The sequence below is a fragment of the Gallus gallus genome, chromosome 4 (genome assembly GCF_016699485.2).
Source record: "Gallus gallus isolate bGalGal1 chromosome 4, bGalGal1.mat.broiler.GRCg7b, whole genome shotgun sequence".
NCBI classification, from domain to species: Eukaryota; Metazoa; Chordata; class Aves; order Galliformes; family Phasianidae; genus Gallus; species Gallus gallus.
In genome coordinates, this window is record NC_052535.1 from 76511572 (window position 1) to 76532872 (window position 21301).

Below are 21301 nucleotides of genomic sequence, written 5' to 3' on the forward strand. Positions count from 1 at the left end.
ACATTTTGGTTCCAAAAGATTAATATCAACGTATGCCTCAAATACCCATAAAGCAGAACACAAACCCATGGACGACTTCATCTGTTGAATTAGTGTTAATTAATGAAATAGAGGCAAATAAGATTTAATAGTAAGCATCTCTGGAGAACACGTTTATTTTAAAGGGGCTGTGTTATCTAAACTACAAAATAACAGGGAATTTGATTTAGAAGAGAGAAAATTCAGGCAGCTCCTTTGCATGTGAATTGCTGGATGGGGAGAGCTACTCTTTTTTCCCTCTGACTGCTGAAGGTTGCCATGTTGTAAATGCCACATACCCTGATGTCTCAGCAGTCCTTTTGCACATTTAGCACACGATGGCCTTGATTTGTGTGTCAGATCTGAAAGAGATTTCGACAAAGTCTTAGTTAGGCTTGCAGTTGTTGGCAGTCAAGAAAGTCCTTGGTGTAAGGAGTGTGGCAGACATTAAAGAAAAATTAATAGGATACTTTTTGAAAGTACCATGAAACCTCTGAGAAGCCAAGGACATCTCCATCCTCAAAGAAGGGAGAGTAGAGAATACAGCATCCTTAAGGTGATTACATGATAACTCATCAATAATAGCCTCCCAAGTGCTCATCAGTTCCTTGTCACTCGTTTTGCTCTGTACTGTGAAATAATTCTAAATCTAGCTCAGCTGTAATCTTAAATCAAAGAGGAGCACTTGTTAGGGAGGTGGGGGGAAGTGATAGATTAAAGAAACCAAATTTTACAGAAATACAATTGTTAGCCTGTGTGAGGGATCAGCATGAACTAACATCCCCTTTTGAGTCCAGGAGCATCTTGTAAGAATCAGAACATTTATTGTCTTCATTGTTTTTCTTTCTATATTTTTCTCTCTCTCTCAATTTTTTTTTTTTTTTTACTGCAACAATGTACCAGTGCCTTTTTATATAAAAGAAAAAAAAGCTCTACATAAATGACCTAAAAGAAGAATCTGATCGTTCAGACCCAGTAGCAATCCTATGTCTGAGAGGGGTTTTTAATTAACCTGATGTTCCAGCTATATTAATTACCTTTGTAGTTCCAGGTAAAGGCAATGCTCACTGCTTCTCAGCTTCAATTATAGAGCAGTGATGCTCTGCACATTACACCGCAGTGTTTCTATATTCCCATGGCTCAGGGATGGATTCCAAAAAATTACTATAAACATAGCCGTTTGAAGGGGAAATATTTTAGGATGAAAGATAATATGCAGGAGGAAAATATAGTGTTGATATTCTGTTAGGAAAAGGTGAAAAAAACCAAAATCTGAAATGATGGATCAGTGAGCATTACCAGACATTAGCTTTATCATTAAAACACAGCTTGTGCCCTGCGCAGTTATTTGCTGAGCAGAGGCAGGGCATCAGCCCTACATCTCACTTGAAGGATAATGTCTGTACATGTCATTTGCCTTTATTTTAAAGTGGAGAGTCTGAAGGCAATCTGTAGCACTCAGGGCCAAGTAGGAGAGTGAAGTCTCAGACAATCTGCTTCAGTGTAGCTGGCGTGGGTGGGGTCCCTTTGTGAACAGGGAACTGCCAAGCTCCATCACTGAGTAAGCAAGCCATGTTGTGAAATAAGTCTTCCAGGGATCCATAGGCCATATACTCTCTTTCATTAAATAACACACTGAATTGTCCCTCAGCCAGTCCTAGAGGGTTAGTGGTTTGGTAGTCAGCCAGCATGGAATCACAGAATCTTAGGGGTTGGAAGGGGCCTCTGGAGGTCATCTAGTCCAACCCACCAAGATAAAGAAGAATCTTGTTATAAACTTTCTGGCACAAACTATTAGTATTTGTAACAAATTCTTTTGAAGTGTTAATGAAAGGAATTTGGAAACACTCACTTTTATGTCCCAGAAGAGGATGAATTTCAGTGCTTTCATGACTTATTTTACTGAGATCTCTACTAAAAACCATCAAGTTAAGATTCATGCTTAACAAATAAGCCAGAAAATCATCTGATTAATGCTGCATGGTGTCTTTTTTTCCAGCTAGTGGGATAGTCACAAGCAGGTCACAATTATCTTACAGATATATATCTGATAAATACTTTTTCCTCTAGTTTGGTGATAACAGTTTGCACTCAGGATAGCAAAATTCAAATGTTGTTGCTTAATAGCCTTTTGCAATGTAACTCACAGGGAGCTGTTTTTCTACTGCATATTTTCCGTAATTGTGTGGATATGGAAGAAATTCTGAAATGGCTGTTTCCAGATGAAAATCAGGCTTTCTGCCTGTAAATAAGTGCTTTACTGAATGCCGTCATGTCCCTGTAATACCTCGGTGGAACTCAAGAGGCTCTGTACAGTGGTAAAATTCATACTAAGGCACACAACCGAGTGCCTCCGCTGAAAACTTGATTTGGCAAATTCTTGTATATATGACTGAAAAAATTGGTATTTGTGCCTCTAAACCTCTTGCTGGCTGTGTGTTCCCCAAAAGGGGTAAGAATTTTCCTGAAATAAACATATTAAAAAACATTCTCCAGGACTCATGGTACGCTAATTTCTTCTCTGTAGGTAGGACAATTATTCACACAGTGTTTGGAGGCCAGCATGAACATTTGAGCCTGCTGTGTTGTTTGAGAGCCAACATCTGCACTGATGGCTTCCTTGCAGAACTTAAGCAGGAGGTTGCTCTTGACATCTGTATTTGACTGGAGAACTTGTATAGGCACATTATGACTTGTAAGAAAAGGCTCTACTAATCCAAATACTTTGTTTTAGAAATAATACAGCAGTGGTACCTGGAGTACCTCACATTCATCAGATGTCATTTCTGGGAGAGCATAAAGGTTTCAGAAGGGCTCTTTTGCATTTAGACAACTCATGCTAGGCTTAAATAAAGCTTATGGAGATGTGGTGGCACCTGGTAACGTATATTAAGTATCCTGGTTTATCCCGCAGCAAAAGCAGGCAGTTTTCTTTGTTTCCATATCAGTCAGTTATGGTTAATTCTTGGTATAGTGGAGTTTTGTATGGCTGAGGTAGTTCATGGTTTTTTTTGGCACGTGGAATTTATTGGATACAATAATTTGTGTAGCTAATTCATGAGTCACTGCCTAAGAGCCAAGGATGATGGTTAATTTTGGCAGAAGTTATTAATAAAATAAAACAGGTGCCCAGCACTGCACATGAAGATTTTGGAAGAATTAACCTCCTTCCACAAGGAAATATAATGTGGTCAGCCTTTTCCTAGGTTAGATGTTATGCCAGAAGCACATCGTTTGCAGGGTTTACCTCTGTGATGGGTTTCATATGGAAAAGGAAAGATTTTTTAAAAAGAGCTGACTTACACAATATATGCAAGAGAATACCTCACATAGTGAAGGTGTCTGCAAAGAGGCTTCTATCTCCTTTACAATTCTTTAGCCTTTTATTAGAGTGTTGTTTTTTTTTTTTCTTCCTTCCTGTGTTGCACACGGGCTATCCATGGTCTCAGGTTCTGACTATGACCACTCAGATGAATATAAACAAATGTAAGCACCTCTTCTTGGATCTGAGGGTGTATAAGCCAGCTTTTGGCTGGCTGTGTTAGCATTTCATTACTACAGTGCTGTTTGGTGAGATGATCCAGTCTGTCTTGAATAAGTCCCTCGGGGCATGCGGTGGCCCCTGGAATGCAGCATGAATCCACTTGGGGTGGTCAGACGGTGCAAAACCTGAACAACTGCCTGCACTCATCTATGCAGATACACTCTCTGAGCTCTTGTGTGCAGGGACTGGATTCTGTGCTTGAGGTGGGTGCCCATGACTGCAGCCCACTGAGGAGCTTCCCAGTCCTATAGGCTAACCTGTGTTGGAGAGACATCTGGAGATGGACTACTACATCCCTGTTTTATGAAGGCTGGGCCAACCTAGATTAAGTTTCTCAGAACCAACCCAGCAGAGCGCTATATTGTAATCTTCTCAGCCAAGAGCATCTCTGTGGAGCTGTTTTAGGAAGAGCACAGCCAGCAGGTTGTAGGTAGTCATTACTCTCCTCAGCTCCACTGGTGAGAGGTAATTTGGAGTACTAAGAATGATTTTGTGTTTCTCAGTGCAAGAAAGTGTATTGACCACCTGCAGCAAGCCTAGAGGAGGGACCACCTGCATGGCCGAAGGGTGGAGTGAGCGATGTAGGGGAGGTTGGGACCCATTTTTTTCTCAATCTGAAGATGAGTATCACTTTTCACTTCTGTCTGCAGCTACCTTTTGAGAGATTTCAGACAAGATGAATCCATCCTTTTCTTGGAGACACACAGTGGGAAGACAAAAGAAAACAGAAGACTAGAAAGATAGGAAATTCCAGTTAGATATTAAATGCTTTACACTGTAAGAGCAGCAAATGTTCAGGTAGAGGCTGGTGGAGTGGTGTCCCCCAGGGGTCCATCTTGGGACCAGTGCTCTTCAACATCGTTATCAATAACATAGACAGTAGGATCAAGTGCACCCTCAGCAAGTTTGCTGGTGACACCAAGCTATGTTGTGTGGTTGATACAATAGAAGGAAGCTTGAGAAATGGGCCCAGGAGAACTGAATGAGATTCAACAAAGCCAGGTGATGCAAGGTGTTGCACTTTAGTCAAGGCAATCCCAGATATGTGAACAAACTGAACTAACTCTTTGAGAAGGGACCTGCGGGGCATCTGAGAGGTACTGGTGGACAAAAAGCTTGACATAAGTCACAGCGTGCACTTGCAGCCCCGAAGACCAACTTTTTTTTGAGCTTTTTAATTTTGGAATTTTTGAACTTTTTAATGGAATATCCTCCTTCCTATATTAAAATAATGGCAAATAAGAAACTAGTAAGCAAGCAACAAGCTCTGAAAGCCACAAAAAAACTAAACAACAACAAAAAAAACAAACAAAAAACAAACAAACAAACAAAAAACCCAAGAAGGAAGTTAAAGCAAAAATGTTTAAGTTAATCAGTGCTTGTACAACTCATTACTAAACATGTCAATCTCAACTTTTGTTACCTTTTTCTTCTTTAATTAAAGATTTTAAAAATAATTAATTAAAAATTTTAATAATTACTAAAACACAAAAGCAATTTCCTAAGTAAAAATGCCTTCTAATGAAGATGTTGAAATGTACAAATGTAAAGATGTTGAAATATATATTGTACTTTAAATTTCTAACTCTCTTTTAGGATCATTGTAACGGAAGATGAGGCAGGACTTTGAGACAGTCTAGACCATCCTCCGATGGCCTGATTTAAAATGTTTTCAGCAAATGTACTTCTCTCTGTTATGCTTTTGTCAGTTATCTGGATATAATTTCTCTTCTTCTGTTCATACCGCAAAAAACGTTACTGAAGTCAATAGCTATCCTGGCAGCAAAGCACAAATGAATGAGATTCTCTATTTTCAGTCATCTGAAATAGCCACTGAGCCATCCTTTGGAAAATATCAATGTCAGGGAGGTCTTGTTAAGTGGTGTTGGGTTTCCAAGGGGGCAGAGAAACAGACTACTGTATTCTTGAACATTTTACACTGACTTTCTGTGCAGTGACAAGGATAGCTTCCCTGGAGGACAGACTAACTCTGGGGGCAAGATTAAGTAGCTGAATCTGCCTCTCCTAAGTACCTTGCCGAAGATATTTTTGCCTGTCCTCCCTCTTTCAGTGTCTGCTCATTGGTACTTCTGCTGGCACCAATGCTTGGTAAATGCCAGGGTCTCCTGCTGCTTGAAAATACATATTTAAAGGCAATCTTGAATCCGGAAGGGAAGGAGGAAGAGAGCGTGATGCTGTGCTGTTTCAGCTGCTAATTGTGCCCAGATTAGTTAATTAGATAATTAACATAAGAATGCTCTCTTTTCATATTAGAGCATCGTACATTTACAATAGAGCTGTTCATAAGTAAAGTGCTATGCTGTGGGAAACACTAATTAATTTTGCAAATTTGGACCTTTAATTGCTACAGTGCTGTGCTTTCTCAATGTTTGTTTTAGAGTAATGTTAACTGATTACTGTCTGTTCACAGAAGTATTTATTCTCCCTGCCAGTTGGACACATTCGTCTTGCTGTGCAACCAGAATCCTAGCCTACTTGCAATATTAACTGCATTGCACTTCAGAGGAGCCTGCAAGTGAGGCTGCCTATAAGCCCAGATGATGCTGGATCCTATATCCACAAACAGCAGTGCATCCCATCATTTCAAGTTACATCTTGTTCTAGTCAGTTGTCTTTGCCACAAAATTGTGACAAAATTCATCCTGGCTTGAAAGCAGGATCTGAAAAAGCTGCATCTGGCAGATGCAGCTGCCTGCTTCCTTTGCAGCAGTTCCCAGAATACATCAATCCATGCACTAGGCACTTTGCTGCCTCCCTAATGATCTCTGGGTCAATTTTCAAGTGCTGGGGCTGGATTCTCAGAAGCACTTATGTGAGTCAGGGGAAACGTCAGCAATATTTGCACAACCTCAATGGCCTCCTCAGAGGATTCCAGCTCCATCCGTCTCAAGAGGATTAGATCTACGGGCAGCTCTGTGGTTCAGGAGCCGTATACATCTCCTTCTGATGTTGTGCCACTGCTCAAGGAAGAATTCAACAGTTATTTAACCAGAAGAATAGCAGGCCGTGATGGGAATCTCTTGCCCAACAAGACTGCAGTTTTCTTAGGTGCAGGGAAACATGGGTTTGCTCCCTGTTCTAAGGCTGCTTTATGCAACTCATGCAAGGCTTTTGAGGTGGGAAATCAGAGCATAGATCTTGAACATCTTCAGTGAATTCTGATATCACTTAGCTATCTAATGGATAACCTGCTCAGGCCATTCTTCTCATGTGTGTGAAAGTGGCCCACCATTCACATCCTATTCTATCTGCACAAAGAAACACAAAAACATCTAAATTGAGAAGAAAAAAAAAAAAAAAAAACACCCTGTGGTGCCACTTCTGTTAGGAGCACCTAGAAGGTAAGATTTAAGACAAATTTTTATTAGTGCATTGGATAATCAATGGTATGAAACTAAGGCAAATACCAGATTCTGCCCTTGGGACAATGTAATGTCAGACACATTGTTGACATACAGAATGGGAGATGATAGTGGGAGAGCAGCTCAGCAGGAGAGGACCCGGGAGTGCTGGTGACAACAGACTCCAGCAGTGTGCCCTGATAGCCATTAGGGCAAACCACATTTTGGGCTACAATATACACAGCATAGCCAGCTGGTCATGAGGTGATCCTCTCACTATATGTAGTGTTGGTGTGGCCTCATCTTGATTACTGTGCGCAGCTCTGGACTCCACAATTTAAAAAGGATGCTGAGGTCCTTGAGAGTATCCATGGGAAGGAACCAGAGCTGGTAAAAGGGCTTTTAGTTATACCATATGAGGAGAGGCTAAGGACACCTGGCTTGTCTAGCCCAGAGAAAAGAAAGCGCTACATTTTCCTGATGAAGGGAACTGGAGAAGAACATGCCAGATTCTTCTCCATGAGCAGCAGTGATAGAACATGAGGGAATGGTGTGAAGGTGCACAAGGGGAGGTTCTGGACATTAGGAAAAATGTCTATACCATGAAAGTGGTCAGACAATGGGACAGGCTTCCTAGTGAGGTCGTCAATGCTCCATGTCTGCCAGTGTTTAAGAAGCATTTGGATAACGTCCTTATTAATATACCTTAACTTTTGATTAGCCTTGAAGTGGTCAAGCAGTTGGACTGGTTGATCTTTGTGGATCCCTTCCAGCTGTACCATTCTATTTTTCTACTGGCTGACAAAGCTGCAGTAGGGCCGTAGAGCCCCAGCCAAAGTATTCACCACATTACTCTGGGAGCTTAGCTGACTAACTCAGCACATTCAAATCTAAACTGAAAAGATGTCTATGATGCTTTCTAAGCATAGCCCATAATTCTTATTTTCAGATCTTCTGGTGAGTGAGAGCCAACTCAACTGAATAAAAGTCTTACCTGGCTGAAGAGTTTCAGATTGATCAGTAAACCTATGTCAGCAAAACTCAAATACTGAAACTAAGTATGAAGTCTGACTTTAATAGACATATTCAATATTTTTCATGTCTTCCACTGATTTTTTCAGAGCCTTAATCAGCTTCAACGGGGGAAATAGAATAGAAATGAATAAAAATATAGACCAAATAGATGTATGTGATGTTATATTTAAAGCAGTCTCAGTCATCTTCAGAAATGTGCACAAATCTCCCCACTGTGATCTTGTACCACAGCAACTTTCCTGGAAGAAAGAGAAGGAAAATGTGTCAGTAATTGTGAGGTGAAGATGAAAGGTATGGAAAAAGGCTCTTAGAGAGGGAGGGGTAATATGACAGTAGAAACTACATGATACATGTACTTCTTACTCATGTTTTGCTTTCTGCCTAACCTGCTGCTGTTTATATTGCATGCTTTAAGATGCTGCAGTCACTCATTGAGGCAACAGTTCAAAGCTGCCAATTTGAAGACGAGACTTTGCTCAGTAGCAGAAGAAAATGAAGAATTCAAGGATAAGTCTGAAGCAGATTACAAGGACCCTGACAGTCCTGCAGAAAACGATGGCCTGCTGATATGAGCCTTTTAATTTAAGTAAGAAAAGAAATTAAGGTACAGATTTTTCTCTCTGCCTGCTGCGTTAGTTCTATTGATTCTAGGTAGGCTACACATTATGAAGCACCATAACAGGTTTTATATAATTACAGTATTCATCCCTTGAGTAAGCATAGTTTTTAGGTTTGTGTTTTGAGTTTTATCCTTTCACTTATTTTCTTTCTCCAATGGCATAAATTTTGCAAACATGAAAAGACTGTGAAATGTTTCAGACATATCTTAGGTGTTTATTTTGAGAATAATTATTTGGTCATTCCAGAGAGATCCATTAATCCTTTCTAATTCTTTGGATTTCTGAAATAACGAGATTCACTTTTGATGGAGTGAGGGCAATACATGGGATCCATGTCCTTGTTTTATTACATTCTATGTATCTACATCTGATTATGAGGTTTCTAAATGTTTTTATCTGCCTTCTCTTTTATTCACAGTATTTTCCCTGAAGCAAAGCCCTTCGCTTATTCTGACTCAGAGTTTTACTCTGTTGCCCAGTAATGTTTTCCAATGTTTGTTAGGCTTCCTGTGCTCATTTTGGTTCTTTGAAAACATACTCCATAACCCTGAGGTTTGCACTGGCTGTGCTAGAGTCAGATTTCTGCATGGAGATCAGAAAGCAGCGATGTGCAGAATGCAGCCCTTTGCTATTTATTTGTTTTTGTAGCAGTTCCACCAGTCAAAGGATGAAGGAAATTTCACTGATAGGGATGCTTAGGTTGACTCCATACTTCAGCATTAAACAGTGACTCTTGTAAGCACAGTATTTTCTCCCTTGCGCTCCATATTCCTTGAATGTATACACACATGCATGCACTTTCTGCTGAAATTAGTAGTTCAGCTGAAGCATAGGTAAAAAGTCCTGCCTCTACTGAGACTCTTAGCCTGTTCATGTACTGAGCAGGGAAAACTGGTTTGTAATGAAGGAGAGGTTTTGGATGTAAATTTTATTTTAATTCTTTACTGGCAAAAACTTTAGTGTGAATCTATTTTAAATCAATAAGAGAACTTTTTTTGCTGGTATCATTTAACTTCTGGGGAGGGACAGGCAGAAGCACAGTTCTGTCAACAGGAGCTACATAGCTATGAAGAGAGTTTCCTGTCTTGTTACAGTGGAAAACACTTCTTGGTGTCAGTGAAACTTGAGTGGGAGTCCTGCAATTATTGTGGGAGTGTGGAGAAAGATGTAACTGTGGAATTAATAATGTGCTAAGAAGGAAAGAGTGTTCTAGCAAAGAATTGTCAAAAAATATTGATGGCTGAAGGTGAAAATATATGGCAACTCTGAGTTAAAAATTTGGCAGAACATTTCTGTATGAGAGGCAGGCTATTTATGGCAGCTTCCTGAGGAATCAGTGACCTTTGAAGTTGTGCTGAAGTGGCAGAAGCAGCAGAGTGACATTTGTTGTTTTCTGTAGTACTGATTCAGACACGCAATGTTGACTTTATCAAGACATTCTCTTCTGGTCTAGGTTACTTAATCACAGAAGTGCCTTGGAAAAGACAAATATATATAGAAATGAGTGATAAAGAAAGAAATACTATGAGAAGCACCATTTCATAGCCAAAGATTGAACCAGTGCTAGATTCTACATTTGTAAGTCTGAAAATCTTGTTGATTTGAGTGATTATTGGCTACAATGCTGAAGCAATGTAGAGATGCCCACTTTGATGTCACTGAAGGAAGATGTCACCTTTCTCATGTACTCATCACTGTCTGTGGTGATTACTGACCCCAACAGTTTGCTGATTAAAGTCACTCAAGTTAACTTAATTGATTTTTCCTGAAGTAAATTAGAGAGTTCTGTGAAGGACTGCCCTGCCAGCCCTCTGGTGGAGGCTGTAGCCTGCAGGAGAGGAGTGATTTGGCTGGCACATCTGGATGTGTAAGAAGACTTCTATCTGTCCCTTGCACAAATGAAAACATTTGCTGTTTGTTTAGAACGTTTCAGCTAGTTCGTTTGCCTTGGACATTTGATTTTTTTTTTTAAAGATGTTTTATAAATAACATCATGTACTATGTTCATTGTGTTTTGATTTTTGTTTAATGCTACAGCCATTTTTAGCTAAAGCAAGAAATACTTAAAATGGTCAACACTCGTCCTAATATTTGACTTCTGGAACATGCTGCAATGTTGAAATCAAAACATCCTTCAAGAAAATATTGATTCGAAAGAGATTTAGCTATGAAAAATGGCTTAAGTAGAGTTGATATAATGCGTTAGGAAATTTCTGGAATAGAATAATGTAATTAATCATTTTAAGGTTACTTTTTGAGTTTTACTTTAATACATATGCTGAAAGAAAACATTTTGATTAAGGAGGAAATGGTTGACCCAAAATGTCTCTTTTTGATTAAAAATTTTGAAGTAACAAAATGTCTTTGTGCTCATTTGCTTTTAGACCAATATTAAAAATTGCAGTCTTATGTGAAACAGGAATCCAACTTACCACGCATCTATAGAAATGTATGAATAGGCATATGGTATAGGTGACCTCATGAGACCCCATGGTTCCAATTTAAGATCCCCAAACACATATATTAGTTTTAGCTGAATGCCTCGTTTGATAAAAATGTGTGGATGCTACAGTTGTGCAAGCATTTTTATGCTGCGATGACGTTAAAGGGGTTTCTTCTAGTCATATATATATTAACTTTATCAGTGTCTTCAATTATCTCCATCAATAAAATACACCAGTAAATCTTCCTAATGTGCACAAAACATAAGTACTTGCAGAAGAATGGAAAGTTTGATACTGGTTCCATTTACTTGAATAAAAATCTGATTTAACTCTGCTTTACTCACATAGACCCATTCTCTTTTAATATGTTAATGACAACAAAGCACAAATGCAAGAAAGTTTCATTTACAGAGTCTGAATGAAAAGCTCATATTATTTCAAGACTTCAGAAGTCATAAACTTTTGCTCTGAAAATGTTGAACCCTTGTTTATTCTTATAAAAAGGAAAGAACTTCTTATAAAAGGAAAAGAAAAGTCACATTAAAGATCCTGCTGTGTGAGAGGACAACACTAATGACTACAATGCTGAGAAGACAAATGAGCGTACAGAAGGGCACAATACTAATTATGACCTCTCATTATTGGCCACTGTCCTATTCAGAACCATAATTTTGGTAGCAATTGCTACTAATTGTTTTAATTCCTCCCTTCTGAGCTGTCTTAGAGCTCATACCATAAGGTCAGATTTCCTTGGTTGCTTCCAGATATGATAAATGAAAATTTTACTTTTATACTTGAGTCATGAGTTTGCGGAAATGCCTTCTTCATTCTTTTGTGCCAGTACAGAAAGGAAGCAGGAGAAAATGCTAGAGGCTTAACTGCTTTGCTTTGATCCTTCTCTCAGAATTATTAAAAATGAAGCCATCAAGTAAACAGCTGCAAAAATTAAACCTCACCACTACATGGGGCTTATAGGAACCACAGGGTCTGCTGTAGCAGCTGTCTGACACTTGAGGCATCAGGTTCATTCCTGGGTTCGGGTAGGGCAAGCAGCAATCACATCTGTGCCCATGCTGTGCCTGGACAAATTTGTCCTACCCCATTACCCAGTTATGCAGGGCAGGTGCTGCATGGTGCTGCTATCACTGTATTGCTTCTGGAGTCCTGGCACTCCACGCAAGGTAAAGTGCTTTCTGGACTACATTTATATTAAAAAAAAAAAAAAAAAAAGATGCATATCTATATAAAAATAGATGTGTATATATAAATAAAACCATTAGTCAAACAGAGATGGTAACTATGTTAATCAGCTCAGATGAGCACAATCGACCAAGAGGGACTTTCTGGCATTTAATTTAATAAATCTGTATTGGAGGGAAGGGAAGTAGTTGAATCTGAATCTTCTGAATCTGATTAGTACCTCTTTCTCTGTAAGGATACTGTAAGACAAGTTCTGTTTTTCCTTTTCCTTTTCCCTTTCCCTTTCCTTTTCCTTTTCCTTTTCCTTTTCCTTTTCCTTTTCCTTTTCCTTTTCCTTTTCCTTTTCCTTTTCCTTTTCCTTTTCCTTTTCCTTTTCCTTTTCCTCTTTCTCTTTCTTTCCTTTTTTCCCTTTTCCCCTTCCTTTTTCCCTTCCCCTTCCTTTCCTTTCCTTTCCTTTCCTTTCCTTTCCTTTCCTTTCCTTTCCTTTCCTTTCCTTTCCTTTCCTTTCCTTTCCTTTCCTTTCCTTTCCTTTCCTTTCCTTTCCTTTCCTTTCCTTTCCTTTCCTTTCCTTTCCTTTCCTTTCCTTTCCTTTCCTTTCCTTTCCTTTCCTTTCCTTTCCTTTCCTTTCCTTTCCTTTCCTTTCCTTTCCTTTCCTTTCCTTTCCTTTCCTTTCCTTTCCTTTCCTTTCCTTTCCTTTCCTTTCCTTTCCTTTCCTTTCCTTTCCTTTCCTTTCTTCTCCTTTTTAAAATATTCTGTCCCCTCAGTTAAATTGGATGCTTCTATGTTGTTCACAGAATGGTTTGGTTTGGAAGAGACTTTTCACATCATTCCAACCCCCCTGCTATAGGCAGGGACACTTCCCACTAGACCAGGTTGCTTGAAGTCCCATCCAGCCTGGCCTTCCAGGGCGGGAGAATCCATACCCTCACTGGCAAACCTGTTCTAGTGTCTCACCACCCCCACAGTATAGGATTTCTTCCTGGTATCTAGTCTAAATCTACCCTCTTACAATTCCCCTCATCCTGTCGCTATATGCCCTTATAAAAAAGTCCCTCCCCAGCTTTCCTGGGGGGAAAATAGTGAAATTATTTTTCACTAAAAAATAACTTTAATTAGTTCTCCTGTAGAGTAAAACCTTCCCCTCTAAAGAAATATTAAATGTCCATGTCTTAGAGTTTGCAGCTGCCTGCACTGGTGAGGCAGGAAAGGAAATGGAAAAACACAAAACGAGATGGGAGGAAGGTTCTGATTTGGATCCTTCCTGGTAGGAATAAGTCATAAAACAAATGTTCAGTTTCCAGATTTGGAAAAATTGCAGGGTATTTTTCTGCAGAGTTGCTTTAGAAGCAACTGAGTATGAGCATGGTATCTCAACAATAGACACTGCCTTTGAATTTTAAAAGGAAACTGTAGAGTATGACTTTGAGAAAGTCACTTAAAGGCAAGAAGCAGGGTTTGGCTTGCCAAAGAAAAATAACTCTAATCTAAATGGCATGAAGTCCTTTGAGTTTTTGTTTTATGTTTTGCTCTTTTCATTTTCACTCTTTGAAACAGAAATGAAGAAAATCCCTAAATCTGTTGACTGGCAGAAAAACAGCTCTTGCAGACAAAGGACTTACATTAATACATGTGGGTACTGCTGATATCAGTAGGACTGCTCAGTTCAAATGAGGACAAATTAATATAATCAGTTTTCATCTTTGGTGCAACTGGGAACTCTTGGGCATCTGATTATAGGTTGGCAGTACTTTTATGGAAATTTATCAGCCTGCTTTGAACTTTTCTAAGTTTCACTAGCACAGCGATCATGTTGATAAGAGGCCTCATGGTACTATGTTTGCACATCAAAATTATGTGCCTTGTCAGAGCAGTGAGGTTGCAGTTTAAAACCTGTGATAATGCAGCTTTAACCCGAGCTCCTTTCCCTGGCTGTGACAGACCTTCTGTAAAACACTTCGTATTTCACAGCTATCAGGAAGTTGCTATAAAGATCAGAGCTCTAGTGAATGTCCTTCTAATGGTTGGTTTTCTATAGGCAGGCCTCATTCAAAAACAAAGGGTATACTCTGTGATTTTTATTCATTTTCAAAGATCCTCTGTTCCACAGAAGGTTTCTTTTGCCGCTGAGGCATTATACTTCCAAATTTACCCAAAGCTTGATTTTATAATCATGTAGTTGAAACAGAAAACCCCCACAACATAAGGCTTCTTTTCATGTTTAGTAGTCAATGCTCCCTAAATCAGCTTTGGTTTTTTTTGTTGTTGTTGTTATTTGTTTGTTTTTTATGGAAGCAGACACACAGATGAACAGCAGACACACACCATGAAATGAATCATAATTGATCAATAGTACAGGAACATTATTAGACATATATGTTCTTAGAAAATAGATCTTGTCTTATGGATTTGACAACAGGAAATGTACTGCTATTAGAAAAGGACCTTTTTATAGATAAAAACACACAACATTGCTAATCCACCACCGACAGTGGCATGTTATTCCTTCAATATCCCAGGAGTACCCACTAATTTACTGTGAGATTGCTGTTCCTATTATCCTGGCTATAAATTGTACTTTTCAATGCCTAATTAACCAAGACTATGAGAATGAACAAACACATTGTTCTGCTAAGCTCTGCCCAGACCACATGTCCAGCTCCTCACCTGAGGAAATGTGGAGTAAAGTCTTGCTTTTAGGTACATCCTCCCCAGAAGGGAAATAAACTGACTCAAAGTTAGGTCATCCCAGTACCTTCTACAATTGGTTTAGAACTACTTGGTTGGCAAAAGGATTTTTCTTCCCTGCAGTTGGATGTGCTCTTGAGGTGCTTAATGGGGTCACTTGGAGCCTGGGGAAGCCTCAGTAGAGGTGGCACAGTCTTTTGGCAGTGCCAGCTCCCAGTGGTGGCATTGGAGCACTGAGGGTATTGCCAGCTGTGGAGCCGGACTGCCATACCCAATAACAATGTAGTCATAAACATAAAACAATATTCAACACACAGCTGCGAGCAGGAAAAACTGACTTTGTTGCCCCCGTTCAAACATCCTGGCTCAAATGTTTGGGTTCTGCTTTGGCTGCAACATGCTGTGGCTGAGGAAGGCACTCAGCAAATGCTGTGTTAAGCTATCTTTAGGCCCCATCAGTTCTGCCTGGCCAGTCTCTCTTCCAGCCTCAGCCAGAGCTTTCCTGATCGTGTTGGCCACAGAGAGCAGCTCTGGGCACTGAAGTCTGCTGTGCCGCAGGCGGGCAGCCAGAGAGTGGGGAGAGGGGAATTACAGAGAGGGATTATGTTGCTGTGCCTGCACTAGCAAGTGATGAAGCGTGATAGGAGCAGGGTGAAACAGTGCTGATGGTCCCCAGTGAGATCTGGAAGAGTGCTTTGGTCTCTGGCAGGATTGGATGGAGGGATGGATGGTGGGGTATGCGTTGCTTGGCTCTGCTGTGCATGGAGAGTATCCAGCATCAGGACTCTGCAGACAGCACACCATGCAGTAAGCGCTGCACAAGAAACACTATCTGGGGTCCCTGGTCTCAGCAGTACTGTGGGTGGTTCTCCTGGCCTCCTGAGGATTCAAGTTTTGGCTTTTTTTCTGCTGTTAATGGCATGGATAGCTGATGAGGAAGAGGAAGAGAGGTTTGCCCTCACTTCTCAGTGCAGGTCCAAAAATTTATCTTCATAAATGGAAATAATAAATACCCTTAACTGATATTTTCCTGATATGACCAAATGTTCATCCAAAAACACAATGGGAAATAACATATCTTGGTTTCATTGAAAAAAAAATACAATTACACTTACGATGAATGCTGTGGTATATGCATCAGTTTCATGAGGAGACAGCTCTCTGCATGGATTGATTTCTGAGAACTCATGAAATGCTACGTGCTACAAGGAAAGTCTTGTAAGCCCTTTTCTGCTATATGATACCCAGAAAAAGCAAATATAAAGACTGATTTTCTTTAGATTGCCCCATCCAATAGTAGATCTGCTTTTGCAGCCCAGCAGCAGTCTGTACCTCAGCCCCCATCACTGCATTAGCTCTGTGCCTCCCCACCAGCACACTGCACGCAAAGTTTTTAAGTGCCTTTGCTACAGCAGCCATTAACAGCTTTATAGCTTATGTGAAATGACATTCTGGGATGTATTTCTCTACTCTGCTGTACCTGATGACTACTTGGAGACAAAGAGTCACGTCAAAAAGCAAGAAGCAGCTTGAAAAAGTAGTGGGGAAATATTGCTTTGCTCTGAACTGTGAGTGAGGTTAGAGGATCTGAATGCTCCATGCTGAATACAAGATAGAAGCACTTACAGAGAGGAAAAGCAATCCAGTCCATACACTGTTTGTGCAAGCCCATTAGAGCAGGCAGGCAGCTTATAGATCTGAGTCTAAGGAGACAAAATAAACCCACAGAAATGATGGTCGGGCTTCCCTTATGGCTTTGCATGTTTCTGAAATACACAGATTCTCTTATTCATTGGGTACATAGAGAGATCGAGTCTTATATTTCCAAATGCAATGAAAGTGCTGAGATTTTGAAAATATAAAAAAAAACTATGGAAACAAATATGTATGCCTGTGCGAGCTGTTTATAAATATAGATACAAGTAAGCCCTGTAACCACAGCCAGAGTTCCCAGCAGGATGTCCCTCTGACCCACACGGTGTCATGTATTCACGTCTCACAGCACATCAGCTCCCTGCTCCATGCCACTGCTCCCCACCTTGGGCTCCAACCAGGGCTCCAACTATGTGCAATGGCACAGCTGGTTTTCCCCACTTTACCTGAAACATTTTACACTAGAAGAAATGAATTAGGTTGTAGGTTACTGGGTTGCAAAGCAAGCCGTGCTGCCATGTTGTGGGTACGGGCAGGAGGGAATTGTTGGTTGGAGATTAGGAGTTAGGGAGAGAAAGGAGGGGAAGGAGCTTATATCAGGCCTTTGCTACATTAGAAAGGAATTAGTGACAGGTGGGGAAAGCATGCACAGCAAAGAGAAATAATATAAAATAGTTAGTCACTGGTTTTACCACAAAGCCAGGCCTGTCTTGGCAGTTTCTGCCACTGACAAGAATTAGACAGAAACAGTCTCCCCAAGCATCCTATGATGCCATCTGGCTTATTACAGAGGAAATCCCCACTGGCAATCTGTTTTTTTTCCCCTTCTTTCTTTCCACAACAGCCTGAATGAGTGCCAAGATTATTTCCCTCTCTCATGCTCCCTCTCTTTGGTGTCGAAACATTATTTGGTAGAAGGGGGAAATGTGTGCTGTATTGGCTTAGATGAAGGCAGCAATTTAAGGAGCTAGAGTCTTTGCAAGCCTGAGAGGGAAGCAGGACTGATAAAGGAGATTAAACAAGCTGAGACTCTTTTGATGAACAAACTGAACCGTCTTGCTGCTGAAAAAGTGGAGATAGAACTGATAGCTCTGCTCTACTCTCTGCTGCTTGCCAGAGCTATCTGCTTCCATTATTAGCCCAGAGGGCCATGTAGGAAAGGAAAGTGAGTCAGCGCATAGGAAGAGTGCAGGTGAGATGAAGGAAGAATGAGCAGGGAGCAACACTTTATTACAACTCTGCAAATTACCCACTGCAGGCAATTACTTTGTCACCCCCTTGTCTTTTCTGCAAGTTTTCCTTCCCTGAGATTAACAATGTGCATTCACAACAGTGGTCTGCTTCTGACAGGAGTACAGTTGTGTGTGGTGTGGTTAGTTTTAATTATTTTTCAGTACAACATCCATATTAGATGCAGAACAGAGCTGATTTAAATTATAGCTTGTCTGAAAACTGTGATTGACCTGCAGAAAGGTCCTAACATGTTTAAAAAGATGATTATACTGGAGGAAAATGTTGAATGTTGTGCTCTATACTGAATATTAACTCTTACCCTAAATACCTAGATCTGTGTGTGAATGGTCTCACACACACATATACACAGAACTTGAGTTCTTATATACACTACTGTTCAAATATCTTTTTTTTTTCCCCCAGGTGAATGTCTATTTTGTAAGATGCTGATAATCTCAGTTGTCTTTTCATTGTGTAAATCCTTCTGATGAAGAGCAACAAACCAGTATTTTACTGAAGCTAATAATTTTCATGCCAGTTTGAAAGGTTAATGAATACTTTGAAAATGACGTAGAATATGTATGGGACCTACATGTGTGCTGTGTGGAAATCTGCTCCTGTACTTTCAATGTTACAGCCTTGGTACAAAGAGATCCCCTCAATCTCTGTTATCATCACATCATATTTAATCTGTAGGACAGAAAGAGGACTGTCACGTCTCCCTCTCTCCTTCTACGTATGTCCAATCATAAAGATTTGGAAAACTCAGCCATGCTAGTTTTTGAAGATTATAGTTCAATTGCATTCTTGTTGTGTCTTCTCCCTTCTTTCCTGCAACATAAAAGACACTGAGCTATTTGCTTGAAAAATATAGAACTTGTTCAAAGCAGTTATGTTGCACATAAACGATCTATCGATACTGAGCTATCTGGGGCATGGAGTATTTAACAAACATGGGGAAAAAAGCAGTGCGCTCAGCAGGTTTGAGAGAATTGTATCCAGTGTCTGCAAAGCAATCATTCTTATGTTAACACCAGCGTTTGAAGTGTGCTGTAAGTGTATTAAGTGTATTGCCTGCAGTCTGGGTTTGTTGTTGTTACTGTTGTTGTTTGCTCTTTTAATTCACCATGGCAGTTTCTATTATTTCTTTTATCATGTACCATTCATATTTAAATTTAAAAAACAGTAGCAGTATCTCCAGGAAGAATAAGCTTTATTCTACAGAAAAAGAACTAAATGTTAAAATGGGGCTTTTCGGATATCACCAAAAGCATTCTGCAGCTCCATGGAAAGAAACATAGCAGGAGGGGAGAAAAAAATATAGAGGGAGTTCAGTACAGCATGTGAATAAGGAAAGGTGAGTTATGAAATCTCCGGACAGATTTTGATATAGATTCTACCTATTTGGTTTGTCAAGATTAATTATTTTCTACTGTTTTTAAAGTTTATTGCAATAAGTTTCAGCCCTGCACTGAGAAATTTCACCTGTGAGGGGACCTGGAACTTGTGGGCAAACCCGCACTGATGAACTATGGGGCCATCAGCCAGCAAGACCCGTGAGCTAACTGGGGAGTTATGTTTGTTGATGGTAGAGATGTACCCACTAACAATAAAGACTCGAGATCTTTATTAGAGGTTTGCTACTGTGATCTCCCTTAGTTAATACCTGAGTCGTTAGCTGAGTAACTCTTTCCATGAAATTTGAAAAGTGAAGAAAAAGAGCCAGCATCTAAAGGGACAAACTGTAGGTTGGAAATTAAGCCAGAAGTTAGAGTATTCAAATATAATGAGCTGCCGAGTAGTTTGAACAGGGCTGATAAGTTTTTGATAAAAGGCCATGGATTATTGCTTTTACTCAGTTATATTGCCCTTGCAAAAGACAAATTGCTCAAAACAGAGGACAAATGTGCTTCCTTAGAAGTCTCTTCATAGAGAATGTACGCAAAACTAATGAAATAAATGAAAAGGGAACCTATAATAAACAAAATAGTGACATTTATGTGCAGGAGGCATATAAAAATCGCCTTTGTAATAGAAAAGACATCTTGATTGTGAAATTGGCTGCTGTTGGAATAGCACAATTTTAGTAATCTCTCTATTCCATGCACAATATTTTATTGCTATTTTCCTTCAAATCCATCACTCAGCTTACTCAACTATAGGAGTTTTCACCAACAAGCATTGTACCAACTGTGTCAGTAATTTATATCTGATAAGAAATGAAAATATTCATAGGTTTTTGCAAACCGTATGTACATTGCTGGAAGCATGGCAGAGAATGATGAATACTCTCAAGTATCTGAAGGCATTTGTTTCTTCCCTAAACTTTAAAAAGAAGCACAGATTTTGGAAACACATGGAATCTAAATTTCAGACTTTGTTGCACTGAAGGAGTTCATCTTTAGGAAATCAGAAAATATCCAGATACCAGAAGCAACACAAACTCATGTTGCTCCCCTTTTCTCCTCTCTTGTGAACTAAGTCTTTCGGATACAGTGTAAGGCTTCCACCAGAATTAATGGATTTCTAGTCTCTGATTGTCCCTCCGTTCGAATGCTGTGCATGGTAACAAGGTGGGTGCAAAAACTGGGGCCAGCCTGGTCACTGGAATTTGCACTTGGCAGGTACACCTTGGTTACACGTTTAAGTCTGTCCTGTGCTGCGGGGCCAAATCCCTTTGCAGGCTGTGCAAATTGCAGAATCCTCTTTGCCTACGTGCAAATGTGAAGTGACACTGTTTAACTTGCTTTAGTGTGGAATTTGCACTGGGACAAGGCAGAGCAGAATGCATTTAGTCACTCTGCCATTACAAATGCTCAGATACCACTTCTTCATTAGAAAGGAAAAAAAAAAAAAGGACTTGCCCATTCCTCAAGATAAAGGCTGGGTGCAGGCTATGCTGATGTGTGTAAAGCCCTGGCCAAGCTCCATGCACAGGACTCGGCCTGCTCAGGATGATGACACCATGATCAGCACTAATAAGTTGTGGGTGGGTCCTTCCCTGTGCTGCTTATTCCAAAGCAGCAGAGCAAGGCCAGCTTTTCTTGCCTCCTGCAAATTCAACCAGCTGGAAAAAACCAACCTGCCGTGATTCACTGTGACTGCTGCTGAATGGGGAGCTCCAAGATGGTCCTCATCCTTCTGAGTGCAATCGCGTTAGGAATAGTTCAGATCTTTCTCAGCACTCTCTGTCCAAATATTTTGTATGTACTGTAGCTTAGCAATGCCTCCCAGGAAATATTACTCTGTCAGTGGGCAAACAATTGCTTAGCTTGAAAGAAATGTAATTATTTTAGGCATGCACAAATGTTTTTGGCTGCATGATGCTGTAACATTATTAACTGTGGAGGGAAAAAGAGAGCTAGTTCTATTTTAGAAACTATATTGCCATTGTCCTAAAATGCAAAGTAGCGTAAGTCCTATCCTGACCAGAATTCCACATTTGCTCTTGATAGTAGATTGGATTTCAGAGTAGGATTAAGTAAATAAGTCATATTAAAATGACAA